This window comes from Falco punctatus, assembly GCF_963210335.1.
Source record: "Falco punctatus genome assembly, chromosome: 7".
Classification (NCBI taxonomy): domain Eukaryota; kingdom Metazoa; phylum Chordata; class Aves; order Falconiformes; family Falconidae; genus Falco; species Falco punctatus.
Window position 1 is genome coordinate 52,420,808 of NC_137587.1, and position 12,413 is coordinate 52,433,220.

Below are 12,413 nucleotides of genomic sequence, written 5' to 3' on the forward strand. Positions count from 1 at the left end.
ACAGATCTTCCTCATGAAATCAGTAATGCATTCATGGTAGGACTTGGAAACACATCAGTGTTTCTAATGGTGGGAAGTAGTTAAAGAGGGATTTGGCTGGGTCAAGGACAGCTCAAACACCACCTACTACTGTTGGTATTGGGAGTAGTGAGACACTGTGGTAAACAGCTGGTATTTCTCCTGAGTCATTCATTCTGCTGTTCCCACCTGATCACTCTGTCTAGGGTGTGTGGGTGACCAGGTACATTTCTAGGCAGGAAAGTCATTAAAAATGATGTCACAAATCACAGTCGTGTTATGGGGGAGAGGGGACATGGTTGCATCCTTCTGTTACCCCTTTTGAAGCCTTTATGCACTCATCTACCTGATGTATGTGACCATCAGTAAAAAGGGTACGGGAACAACGTATACATGGTCAGTTATTGTGCCTCACAAGGATGCGATAGCTTGTATTTTTAGTCTCACCTGTCTGCTAGTATGCCAAGACCTAGCCTACAGACTCATACTGTAAGGTTCAGGAAGAGTCTTTCCCAGAAACAGAACTATGAATGTCTTTTGTATTTATGTATTTATTCACCTGTCTGCTTTCTGGAGGGTATGGCTGGGTTTAGCCTAACGGAGGCTGATCTGATGCATTGAGGGTGTAAAGGTTAGGTGTGATGCAGTTAGGGGCATATTGAACTTCAGCAGGTATATAGCTTGTGCTTGAATCACTTCTTCCTCCTGTTGAGGAAAACAGGGTGCAATAATCCAGTATCAAGGCTGTGTCTCATGGAGCTTGATGGAGGTTCCAAGTTAGCATAGTTCATGGTGTGCTAGCTATTCTGCGCTAATAGCTTGTGTGTATGTTCTTTAGCACCAGTGTTGCACATTTTGCTTCAGAAAAGGCACCTCCATGTAGAAACTTAGGGCAAGGTTGCTACCTTAGCATGAACTTACAGTAACCTGGGATAGCATTCTGTATAGATGTTCTTTTGTTTGTTTAAGGTAGAGCAGAGTCATCCAGCTTATTTTAGTAATAAATTCTGACACATCTGAGGTCATGGTGGCCAGCCCAAAAAGGGCATTGAAATACACAGTAAGTGGGGTAGTGCCATTTAGACAAGTTTGGTATAACTTGAGATAAAGAAGAAATGTTTCTTTATGACCTTTGAACTCTTTGGCATGTCTTAATTATGTTCTTACTTGTAAGACAGTGAAGTCTGTAACTGCTCCAAAAGGAAAGCGTCTGGAAAGAAAATGAACTCTGTCTTTGGCAGATAAGTATCAGGTAACAGTGGCAGTGGGGGAGTTTCTTCATGTTAAGGGTATTTATCTGAATCAGTCTTGATGGACTGAGTTACCTGAATTTGGAGTTACAGATGCAGAGGAACGAAATTTTCTTTGTGTCACTGAAACCAGAAGTGACTGCTTTTCATTTTTGTGTAAAGTGCTGTTGCTTTTGATATGCAAATGTGCAGTGCGCCCTATAACCTCAGCCTTCTAGAGAGCAAAAGGAAGGGCAGAGAAAAATGCGTGTGGTGCAGGAATTCAAATGATAGTGAAACCGAGTTCCTACTCTCTTTCAAAATTCAGTCCTAAATTCCAATAAAGCAAAGAGAGATCAAATCAGTTTGGACTCCAAGGACAAGGATTGCCCTATGTTGATAAGGGACATGTGAGAATTTCTGCATGTAATGAATATAAAAGGTAACTGAGCTAACTGAATGTTAAAGCAGCTGTAGTGAGCAGTAATAGAACTGAGTGGGTGTAACTGAACGACAGCTCATCATATAATCATCATGTTTTCCACTAAAGCATCTCTGAAAAACAAGAAAGATGGTTTAATACCTTTTTGTCTTCCTCTAACAAGAGACTTAGGTAATTATTTTTTGGAAACCCCTCATTGACATCTGGGCTACAGATATATATTTTGGGTGATAGAAGAGTTATTGCCTGTGGTTCAAAATATATTCTCCCTCCCCCACCTCATTAAATCATATGGAGAATTTCCCCTAGTCATTTTTCTTTTTTCTTAGTCGTCTCCTCTTGTACAGAGGTCAGGTTTGCTCTGCTGGCATTTCACGATGCAGAAGTAATCGCTTAGCAAAGCACAGACTTTGGCATGTTTCAGTGTCTTTGACACGCTCCATTCTCTTTCCGCGCCCACCCCTCACCCTTGAGAAGCTGCTGGTGAGAAGCACAGATGGGCGGCAAACCAAGAGCTCTCTGAATGCGCCCGCTGGAATTACCATGGCTCAGCCACACAGCGTCTATGAGGCAGGCCATAGGCCGCCTTTCTTCTCTCTCAGTCCGCAGTTCTTAAGAAGCTGATGGAGGAGAAACAATCCTTCCGTGATTGTATAAAGAAGTAGTAGGTTCCTAGTCTTCACAGGAAGCTCTCGCTAACCTCCGAGTCAGTCTAGGGTTTTTTTCAGTGTCGGGAGAGGGGCAACTAGAAAATGGCTTTATTTGGTGAAGTAGGTTTAGAAGGAAAATAGGTGTCCTGAGATGAAGCTAAAATCAATAGGAGACTGTGCTGTATGCTGTGAGTCTTTAGGCATCAGTATGTTCTGCATGCTTTAGGTTTGCCATGTATTTTCTCATCCAGTAGTGACCAGAAAGGTCCTATCATGCCTGATCAGATACTTTGAAATATGGTACGGTACTACTCTTCCTTAGTGGGCTGTGGAGCTTGTCAGATTTTGTATCTAGAGGTGTGTTTTAGAAGTGAAATTGCTTTTATTATTTGTAAGGGTGAAGCTGTCCCTATTAAATTCATGAAGTGTAAAAAAAGTCTTGAAAGGTAAAACTATGGCTGTGTTTTTCCTGCACAGTCAGCAGTCTGGGTGGGTGGTGTACAGTGTGAAAGATTAACTTGAATTACTTGCATTTTATATTATTTTAGAAGAGGGTAGCTCGGTTTGCAATTGCAGTGCACTCCATTTATTTGCTAAGGTTTGTACAGCTCTCTGGCAGTAGGCTTTCCCAGTGCAGTCCACCACTGAAGTGTCTGTACGCTGGTAGAGGACTTTGCTGATAGCTTGCAGAGAAAGTTTGTAATGTAGCTTTGTTCATGTTGTGGGCTTATTGCTTGCGTATAAAACTTAGAAATAGCTTTTTTTTTTTTCAGGAATTTATGGCAGGTAAGTTAATTAGAAATGATCAGAAATTAAGAAGATACATTTCAAATAAAAGTTACTCATCTTCTACCACCTAGGAATGAATGAAGGACACACTTCTAGATTAGTGAAAGGTATAACTTTGTATGCCTGTAATGGAGTATGATAGAAAAGTTGTGACTAGAAACTGATTTGTGAAAATAACTAGTCATCAGGCACTAATTAAAGATCTGTTGTCTTGTACCAAAGTCTGAGAGGCTCATGGGAAATGATAATGAACAAGTAGGCAGATTTTATATATATATATATATATGCACAGACATAAAATTTATTTTGTATATGTTAAACTGAAACACATTAATATGAAAGTTTTCAAACCACAAAAAATGAGTACCCAGAGGTAAGTCAGTTACTGTTAGCATTGTTTAAAGATGACATGTGTTGATTGATCTTCCCCTGAGGTTTTTGTTTGTTTGTTTGTTTGTGTAATAACAGAGGTCGAAGTGTTTAAAGGATGTCTATAGGTGAAGTTCATGGAAAACTTTCTCTGACCTCACTGAAGTTAGGATTTCTTCCTGTGTGTTCCAGAAGATCCTGGAAACATGCTGTCACATTAGTAACTTGGTGTTCGCTTTTGTGTGAATGGTCTAATGATGTCAGTAAAACTAATCATGCAGGTAGGTTTGTATGGATTTAAATTCTTCTGAACTCAGGAGAAACTAAATGAAGATGTGATTTTAAAAGTAACCTTTTCATCTATTAAGCCAAATGATAATAATTCTGAAACCTACATCAATGCACTTGCTGACTTCGCATTGTTCACAAAGAAAATTATATTCTGTTTTATGGTAGTACTGATGGTGATGTGAGAGAGATAAAAACTCTTAGAATTGGAATTTTATGTTTGTGATTCAGGGTACAGGACAATTGTTGAGTTTGTAAGAAAAAAGTGAATTCCCATGGTAACAAAAAGCCATGACACACCATGACACACAATATTATTTATAAGATTTGTATTTTAGTTTTCAGATAATTTTTACTTGATCATTTTATGTGGCCTTTGTTTCAATTTTCTGGCTGCAAAAGGGGGAAAAAAAGCATTTTTCAGAAAGTAATTTGGAAGTCATATATCTGGTTTACACAGGGAAAAATAATTAAGATTTCAATTACATGTCTTAGGGATTTTGTATGTGTGGATATGTGACAGCATTTTTATTCCCTGAAACTTATTCCTTTAATGAAAGTAAGGCTACAGAAGGAGATTTTTATTGAGCTAAAAGGTGAAATCAGACAATTTGTATTTAAAAAACTAACCCCAGAAATGTTTCCTTCGTGAATTTAAGCAGAAATGATATGAGTTTATCAGGCCAGGCACCTTAAGTATAAAATGTAACCCTTTTTTCCAAGGTATTTTCCCCAGTATTGGAGTTCCTTTTATTCCTGTTTAAGAGGTTTTAATGCAAGTATATATAGATAGTTATGTAGTCAAGATCTATTTCTGGAGTTCAATTTAGATCCATACCATTTTTAACTTGCAAAATCTCCCTTATAACTAATTCAATTGAGAATTTTGAGCTTTCAGTGGCTAGGAAAAAAAGAGCTACTTATTTGATGGCATTTAAAAAAAATGGATATGTACAATAAAGTGTAGGTGTTCACAGTACTGGGGAGATAAAGCAAGCTTTATGATCTTGTATTTCTCAGTCCTGTTTACAGACTTGCTGAGAGTAGCTGGATGCACTTCTGGTAGCGTGGAAGAGTCAGATTGTTTTAATGATGTTGTAGCTAGACAGTCAAATAATTTAGTCTTTCTTACACTTGGTAAAATATTCCTTGGCTGTTGGAGAAAAGGAAGATGTTCCAATACACTTTTGTTGCCCCAGTTTTCTAGGACAGGTTGGACTGTTGCTGTTTCCACAGATTTTTAGTTGTGAGACTGAGAAGAAAAGTGCAGGTGTGAGATGTGTATTTGGAAATTTCTTTGAAACACAAGCTGTGTACAACATGTGGCTAAAGCCCTCGGACCTAAGCTGCAGCCCAGCTTACTTTTATACTCTTAAAGGTGAAGGCTGGTTTTTCAGCTGTCACCAAGTCAGAAGGGCCAGCCCTGTGAGCAGTTAGTTCAGCCCTCTGCGCAGTGGCAGTGGGCCAGCCTGTAACTAGCTCAATGGCAGTACACTGGAGCTGTGCATCTGCAAAAGGGGAGAGCTAATCTGCAAGGTCATTGGTACTGAAGAAAAGAAAGTCTTCACCCCGCTTGCTTCATGTTGCCTGCTTTGTGCTGGCAGCGGTGTTTTTGCAGACCCTTCTGTGAGTTGATTCAATCTGGCACAAAATTCTTCCAGCCAAAAAAATGTAGCAGGGATTATTTTTGTTGGCTGAGTCAGTGGCCCACAGACCAATTAGACAAGTGTCTGAGCAAATGAAAAGGAGCACGTGGCACCAAACGGCCCAAACCAGCACCACTGAGAAGGAAGAGGAATCCACCGTTTAAAGCTACTAAGTTGTAGCATCATCTTTGAGTCAGTACAGACTGGTTTTGATGGGGAAGGAATATAAAGCAGATATGTGGAGATTGGGGATAACATTCATTGTTTGTCCAATTCAGATTTTCGTTATTTTATTTCAGAAGATAAGTGTTGATCATTCATAAACTTGAGAGTTTAGATTGCATAGCTTTCTAGCATGGGCCTGGAAAAGCGTCTCTTCTTTGTGTGATAAAGAAGTATGTGTTGTATATAAGGCCTTTAATTAAAAAGAGATTTTTCCATTGTAAAAAAGTGTCCTCAGCTTTTGACCAGTCAAACAACTACTGTGTTTTCCATGACTTCATGCTGTTACTACAGATGCTAAAAGTCAGAAGCAACAAACATAACTGAGAGGTTTATCATGTCTTAAATTAGAACTTTGGAAAAAAAGACTGCTGCCTTAAAGTGGCACATGCTACTGAGAGCTAAAGGGAACATACGGAAAACTTCCCAAGATCTTGGTGATACTGTTTCTGTCACTGCTCAAATGCAGTAGCTTTTGCAAAAACCACTTTAGTACCTAACCATGGACAAACCCCAAGGTCTGCCAGAAACCTCCAACATGGGCATTTCCAGTATACCTGTGTTGTCCCATTACAGCCTTTCATGATGGAATTCATCCAAATGAAATTGTTCACAAAGGTCCTTTTTACGTTTTGAAGTTAGAAATCTTCAGTGTGTATGTTTCTTTGGACTAATGAAAAAACACATGTAACAATCCTCTGCATGACTGGCAGGGTATTTTATTTTCAGAGACAGAATTATCAGTCTGAGCTTAAACAGTAATATCATCAATATATTGGTAATATGCATCACATAATCAAATGTGAGAACATACAGTACTTATTAGTGTGTAATCCTTGAAGGTATTACTACACCAAAACATTCATTAATTGTTAGTGAGAGATCATCACACTTCAGTCATGCCATAAACGAGACACAGATTGAGTTTTGACAGCATTAATTACCTTCATAGGAATTTCCTGGAAATGTTTGATATTCTTTCCGTAAAAACTTTCTTGTGATTGTTTCAGTTTGAATCTAGCATCATTTGTTTTTCTTTCCTTAGGTATGAATCATTTTGACAGATTCATCAAATATCTAAATCTAGAATTGAATACTGAGGTCAGATTAATTGCTTGTATCGGGAATTACAGTTTCATTTAAATGTGTAGATCACAAGAGATAACTATGGCTTTTGCTATGGCCTCTGCTTTGAAAGGCAAATTTTGTGTTTCCTTGCCGATTGCTTGTGCTGTTGCATGAATTTCACCCAGTTACAATGAGACTAGTACACTTCTTGTCATTCTCCTAACCTGCTTTATTATCCAATGGATACATGCAAGTGTCCAGGGGTGGTTTTAGCAGGAGGCAAAGTAACCAGAAGAGACTTTTCACTGTAATCTCTTAAGTATAACTTTTTTTTACTTCACATTTCCTACCTAGAGAGCACTTTGTTCTGGGTAGTTTTTAACTTCTACAATTAAAACAACTGTTTTTAATGGCACTTCAGAGAAATAAATGGGCACTTTGGACAGTGATACTCTGAGTGGTTCTACCATGTGTGCTGTTTCTAGAAGTGTTAATTGAGTTTTGTGAGTGTCAAGCAGTTCAGCAGGATGTGAGGGCATCAGAACAGCACAACAGGCTTGGACTCTCTTTTTGTTTCCACCAAAAGCATTACTGACGCACCACTTGTTCTCAATGATTTGTGTGTGTGACTATAATGTGTGTTGTGAATGAAATGTTGCTGGTGGAAAGGAATCAGACGAGCTCTCAAAGATCTTGAGCACCGTTATTCATCTATTCATCAATTTTCGCGTAGTTATGTGTACTTGTACAATCTGCACATAACAATATAAACACTACAGTGAAATTGAAGTGAATTTGGGGTAATGTTTCCATCTAGGCATCTGAAATAAAGACCTTGGCAAGAGTGAAAAAAGTATCTGGACAACCTCTTATAAAACATATCTTAATTTGGCATTTTGGATTGTTTCTTATACTGCTGGGAATCAAAGGTGTGATATCTTTAGTCAAAAATGTTCGTCCAGTTTTGCCTGTGGACTTCAGTAGACATTTGTAAAAATGTGCATGTAAGTTCCTGACTGTGTGGAATTGCATGTTGATTTTTCACACTTTAAATTGTTATTTTTGTGACCACTACCACTTCCAAATCTTCTTTATGAACATGGAGTGCATTTAGTTCTTTCTGGTCAGGTTACCATAGATGTTTTGCCATCTCAGTGGAATTTCACAAAAAAAGTGAATTTAGACAGTATTCTAGGTGGCTGACATGAGTTAACCAGGTGAAAATTCAACTGAACCTGAAAAGCAGGTATGTCTTTAAAAATGACCAGTGAAGTGTTTTATGTTGAAATAAATTTGTGCAATAACATATACTAGGAAAAATACAGCTGAGAGTGTGGAAGAGGAAAATAGAAAAGAGATTTTATTAGTCTTTCTTTTTATAAAACAAATATATTTTACAAGTACATACAAATATATCTAAATATATATATGAATTCATTAAGAAAAAACCAAATTGTATATCGTGAAGAAAGTGTAATATGTTGTAACTAGGAGGAACAAAACATTCACAGAATTGGGAAAAAGCATGTATGAGAATGAGAGCTGTAAAAACTTTTCAAGACACGATGTTTGATGACCTTGATTAATTGCTCTTAAACTAACAGAGAAGAAGACTTTAGTCAGTGTCAGAATGATTGATATTTGGGCAGAGGATCACTGAACAGGCTTTAAAAGAAGAGTATGATCATTTTAGCTCTCTTGACAGGTAAACCAGATAAAAAGCTACATAAACTGCAGCATACTCACATATCCAGTCAGGAAGAAAAACATGATCATATAGCTCTTTAAACCACTCAGGTCCATGCTTCATGGTTAATTTCATTAATATTGAGGATTCTTTTAGATCAGTCTGCAGTGCTTTGTTGTTGTTTTTGTGTTAATATTTTGTTGTTGGCTTTTTTTTAAATCATATGACTTTTTTTGAACAGAATCAGTAAATCTCAACCTGTAGATGAATGTTTCATGAGCAGAAAGGGACTATATGCATTGAATCAGTTGGAATAATTTACTCTATTCTGTCATTGATGTGGAACATACAGTCAAACTGGTATACAACCAGCCCTCTATACTAGATTTTGAGATATATTGCCTTCGTTTCTCTGAGCCAAACAGTAAGGGGGCTGCATTTCTAAGAAGCTGTCATCTGATGCACATAGCTCTGCAATAGCAAAGTCAGCTCAGCCTTAAGGTGTACCATTTGGGTTTATCAAGTTACCTTTCAGAATCCTTATGTCCTGGTTAATGTGTGCCAGTGGGCAGACAATGATTCCCTCGAGAAAGCTTTGTTTGTGTTTCTCTATTTCATAATGAATGTTTCTTTTGTTTAATCTGAATTGGATTGGGTCCTGGCTGAAGTTCTTGATGAAAAGCTATTGTGACCTCAACAGTGAGATACTGAAGTGCTTATAACAATCATGGGAATGGTCAAAGCTGGAAGAAAGAGATTCTTTCTTTGTAATTGTGCTGCAGGTTAAGATTCCGGGGTCAAGGTGTGTAGTGGGAATGATAAATGGATGCAGAACAGTACTTTAGTGTCAGTTTTGGAGTAAAACATGTTCTGGTCTTCTCTCCATTCTCACAGGCACATGATACTGCAGAGCTTCAAAATCAGAAATCAAATCAGCTGGACTGTTGCCTCCTGCCTTCCTAAATAGGTAAACATATTAGAAAAAGAAACAGGGGCCTACCTACCTCATTCCTGTAAGTAGCTATAAACATCCTCTCCATCCCCCAAATTAGCATCTGTCATTTATTTGTTTTGAAATGCTCAGCATAAGGGGTCTTGCAAAGAAAACAAGAATGTAATTTGTTTTCTGGTTGACAACAATTAAGTGTAGCCAACCAAAGAAACCAGCTAAAATTATTAGCAAGCTAACAGCATACCTATTGCCTGTGGCAACACAGAGCTGATGGGTGATGCCGTGTTACTCATTAAGTTAATCTTTATCTGTGCTTCCTAAAGCCTGGATGCTAAATAAGTTCCTAAAACCATCCATGTCATTGCCACATTAAACTGCTTCGGCAGTTGATCCATCACTGCAGAAGTCCTGGTTTGGGCTTAGTTCTTTGATTTTATATTTCTTAACAGTTCATTCTGTCATAACATGGTGCAGCCCATTGTGAGACTTAAATGGAAGATCACCATAGTAATAACCTTGCTAAGGACAGTGAACTGATCAATATATTTGCTAAATAAGTGGTGTTTAGCTGATTATCAGCTGCTGTAAATTGCTATTTACTTGCTGACTTCTCTGTCTTTTTCTAGGGAGAAAGTGGGTTTACTGGTGTGGATGCCTGCTTCATTTGCTTCACCAAAATGAGATAGGGCATGCAGGAGAGAAGGGAGGTTTTTGCAAATAGAATTTGCAAGTAGAACCTACCATGGTGAGTTGGATTTGGTCCATGCTTCTGCTACAGAAGTTCTCAGTGATGCTAAATACTTTGCTTAAACAAAAATTTGCACACAAATGTTTCTTGTTCCCTGGAAGTATGTTACATGTATTGCTTCCTTGGCAGCAGTGCCAGACTGAGTAGCTCTTCCCCTGCCATATTAGGTCCACAGAACTGCTTGAGAGGACTTCAATAACTAAAGCAGCAAACTAAAGGGAGATGAAAATAATTACTTTCTACCATGTACATGAGAAAAATATGAGGAAAAGTGGTCTATAACCTTGATTTGACACCACAAGGTCTGTCTTGAATGTTACACTGAAAATGAAGTGCATAGGAGCTAGATTTTTAATTTTGAGTTGCTGTATATCCTCAAAAATTGTATAAAGCGCAGGGACTCAAAACTAATAATACTTTTTAAATTGTCTTCCTTGGCTCAATTTCTAAAATGGTGTAGTAATTGCACACCTTACAGGCACATTCTTAACTAAGCTCATTATTGTTTTGTGAGACATGTATGTACTGAACAGGTGATCATGGAAGGAGAGGAAAAACATCCTGAACTTCCCTTCAAGAGGGCCAAAAGGTTACAGTAAGTCAAATTCCTGGGGCCACACTTGCGTGGTTGAGTTCAACTGAATATTGAAAAATCTGCTGACTAAGTGAGCCCTGTTGATTCTGCAAAATGTTTAAAAGCAGGGATCTTGAGTGAAAATACAAGAGTGAGGGTATAATTAAAGGCTGTATTATAATGCTTACTCACAAGAGCATGGAACAAAAATTCTTCATTTTTGCATTTACTAGATTTGATCTACAGGGACTTATGGCCAGGATATTCTTCTAGCACCTTTGGCTGTGCATACCATTGGGGAAACCATGGCCTTGAGACCATGGCATCTGTTTTTCAGTTTGCTTTACAGAAGGGCCTTTTCATTACTGGATAATAGAGAGATATGAACCTAACCACTTGCAGTGATACAAAACCCCAAATCATTCTACTGGATTATTTTATGCTTATTTTTTTTATATTCAGGATTATGTGAGCATCTATCATGAGGTAAGTTGACTGTAAGGCATGGATGATTGGGGGAGGCAGAGCTCAAAAATATCAAGACAGCACTTCTAGCAAAGCTTAGGGGACTTAGTACAGGCTCATGGGATTTTGAGTAGAAAGGAATCAGAAAAAAGTGAAATTCAAACAGAAGAAACCTGTAGGCTAGCTGAATCTAATTAAATCTTCTCTTGCCTCAAAATAATTGTCTTTAATACTTTTGATATTTCCCAATCGTTCTAAATATAAAAAAATTGTGTAGCAAAATGCTGAACAGTCATCATGGATCATAGAATTTAAGGTAGACTACTGGGTGGCAAATTTTACTGTCTTCTTGCAAGTGCTGGTTTTAGCTGCCTTTGAAATGGTGTATTTTTCTACTAAACTTTCCTGTTTAAGTTGGAGTTTGTGCTTTTAAAGCCTGAGCCATAACTTTGTTCTGCTACTGGCATTACAGTCTTCAGTGGAGCGATTAGCAGAGTTCTGAGTTTTCATAAACATTATACTGACAAATTTTAATTTTGAAAATAAGATGATTGGGAAAATGTCATTAACTTGCAGGTAGTGCAAAGCCTGGGAAAAAAACAGGAAAAAAACAACAGAAAAATGTGGATTTTATTTGGGAAATAATAATCAGTCCCTCAATTCCAGACATTAAAAATTAAAGCCTGCACAGTTCTTTGCGAACATATTTATCAGGCTATGGTGTTGCAGTTTCAAGGGAAACTCTTACAGAACTCAGTAAACCATCAGCAAAGTTAAGAAGAAATAGTGTTGTATTTATTGATTTGCTTACATTTTGGTCATCTTAACTGTCATCAAACATCAGGGAGGAATTGCATGAATTTGAATCACATTTTAATTGGATAGAATATTTTTGAAAAAAGGATGGGGATTCCTCAGTGTTTTATTATTTTGAAATATTTATATCATCCCTATTATGAAGTTGGTTCAGCAATATGTCTGGGGTAAAGGAAAAGTAAGTAATCAAACAACAAACTATACTACTGCAGGTATGCTTCTCTTTCATAGAACATTGTGCTGGAAAGACTTGTATTTTCTTTTTGTCTTATAAGTCCTTTTGTAACTCATTTGAAATGAGAGAAGTGTTGATTTGTTGAAATTCATTGCAAAGCAATTATAAATGCAGTTGTGTTTAATAAAAGGCTGGGGACTCTGTTTTGATGGCAGGAGAGCAATGGCACAAAAGAACATTGTCTCATACTATGGAGTTCTGAAACAAGAGTGCTA

At 37.7% G+C, this 12,413-nt stretch overlaps 1 protein-coding gene across 5 annotated transcripts in view; it reads left to right on the top strand.

Annotated features, from left to right (window-relative positions):
• The window catches only part of OTUD7A (OTU deubiquitinase 7A), a 138,094-nt gene that overhangs the window by 38,853 nt on the left and 86,828 nt on the right, over positions 1–12,413 (top strand). For 4 of the 5 annotated variants that reach the window (XM_080395578.1, XM_080395580.1, XM_080395575.1 and 1 more), the window contains exons 2-3: positions 9,303–9,421; positions 9,987–10,105. The gene's annotated coding sequence lies outside the window, so the exon portion shown is untranslated. The remainder of the gene's footprint in view (positions 1–9,302; positions 9,422–9,986; positions 10,106–12,413) is intronic. The other variant, XM_080395576.1, reaches the window with a different exon arrangement.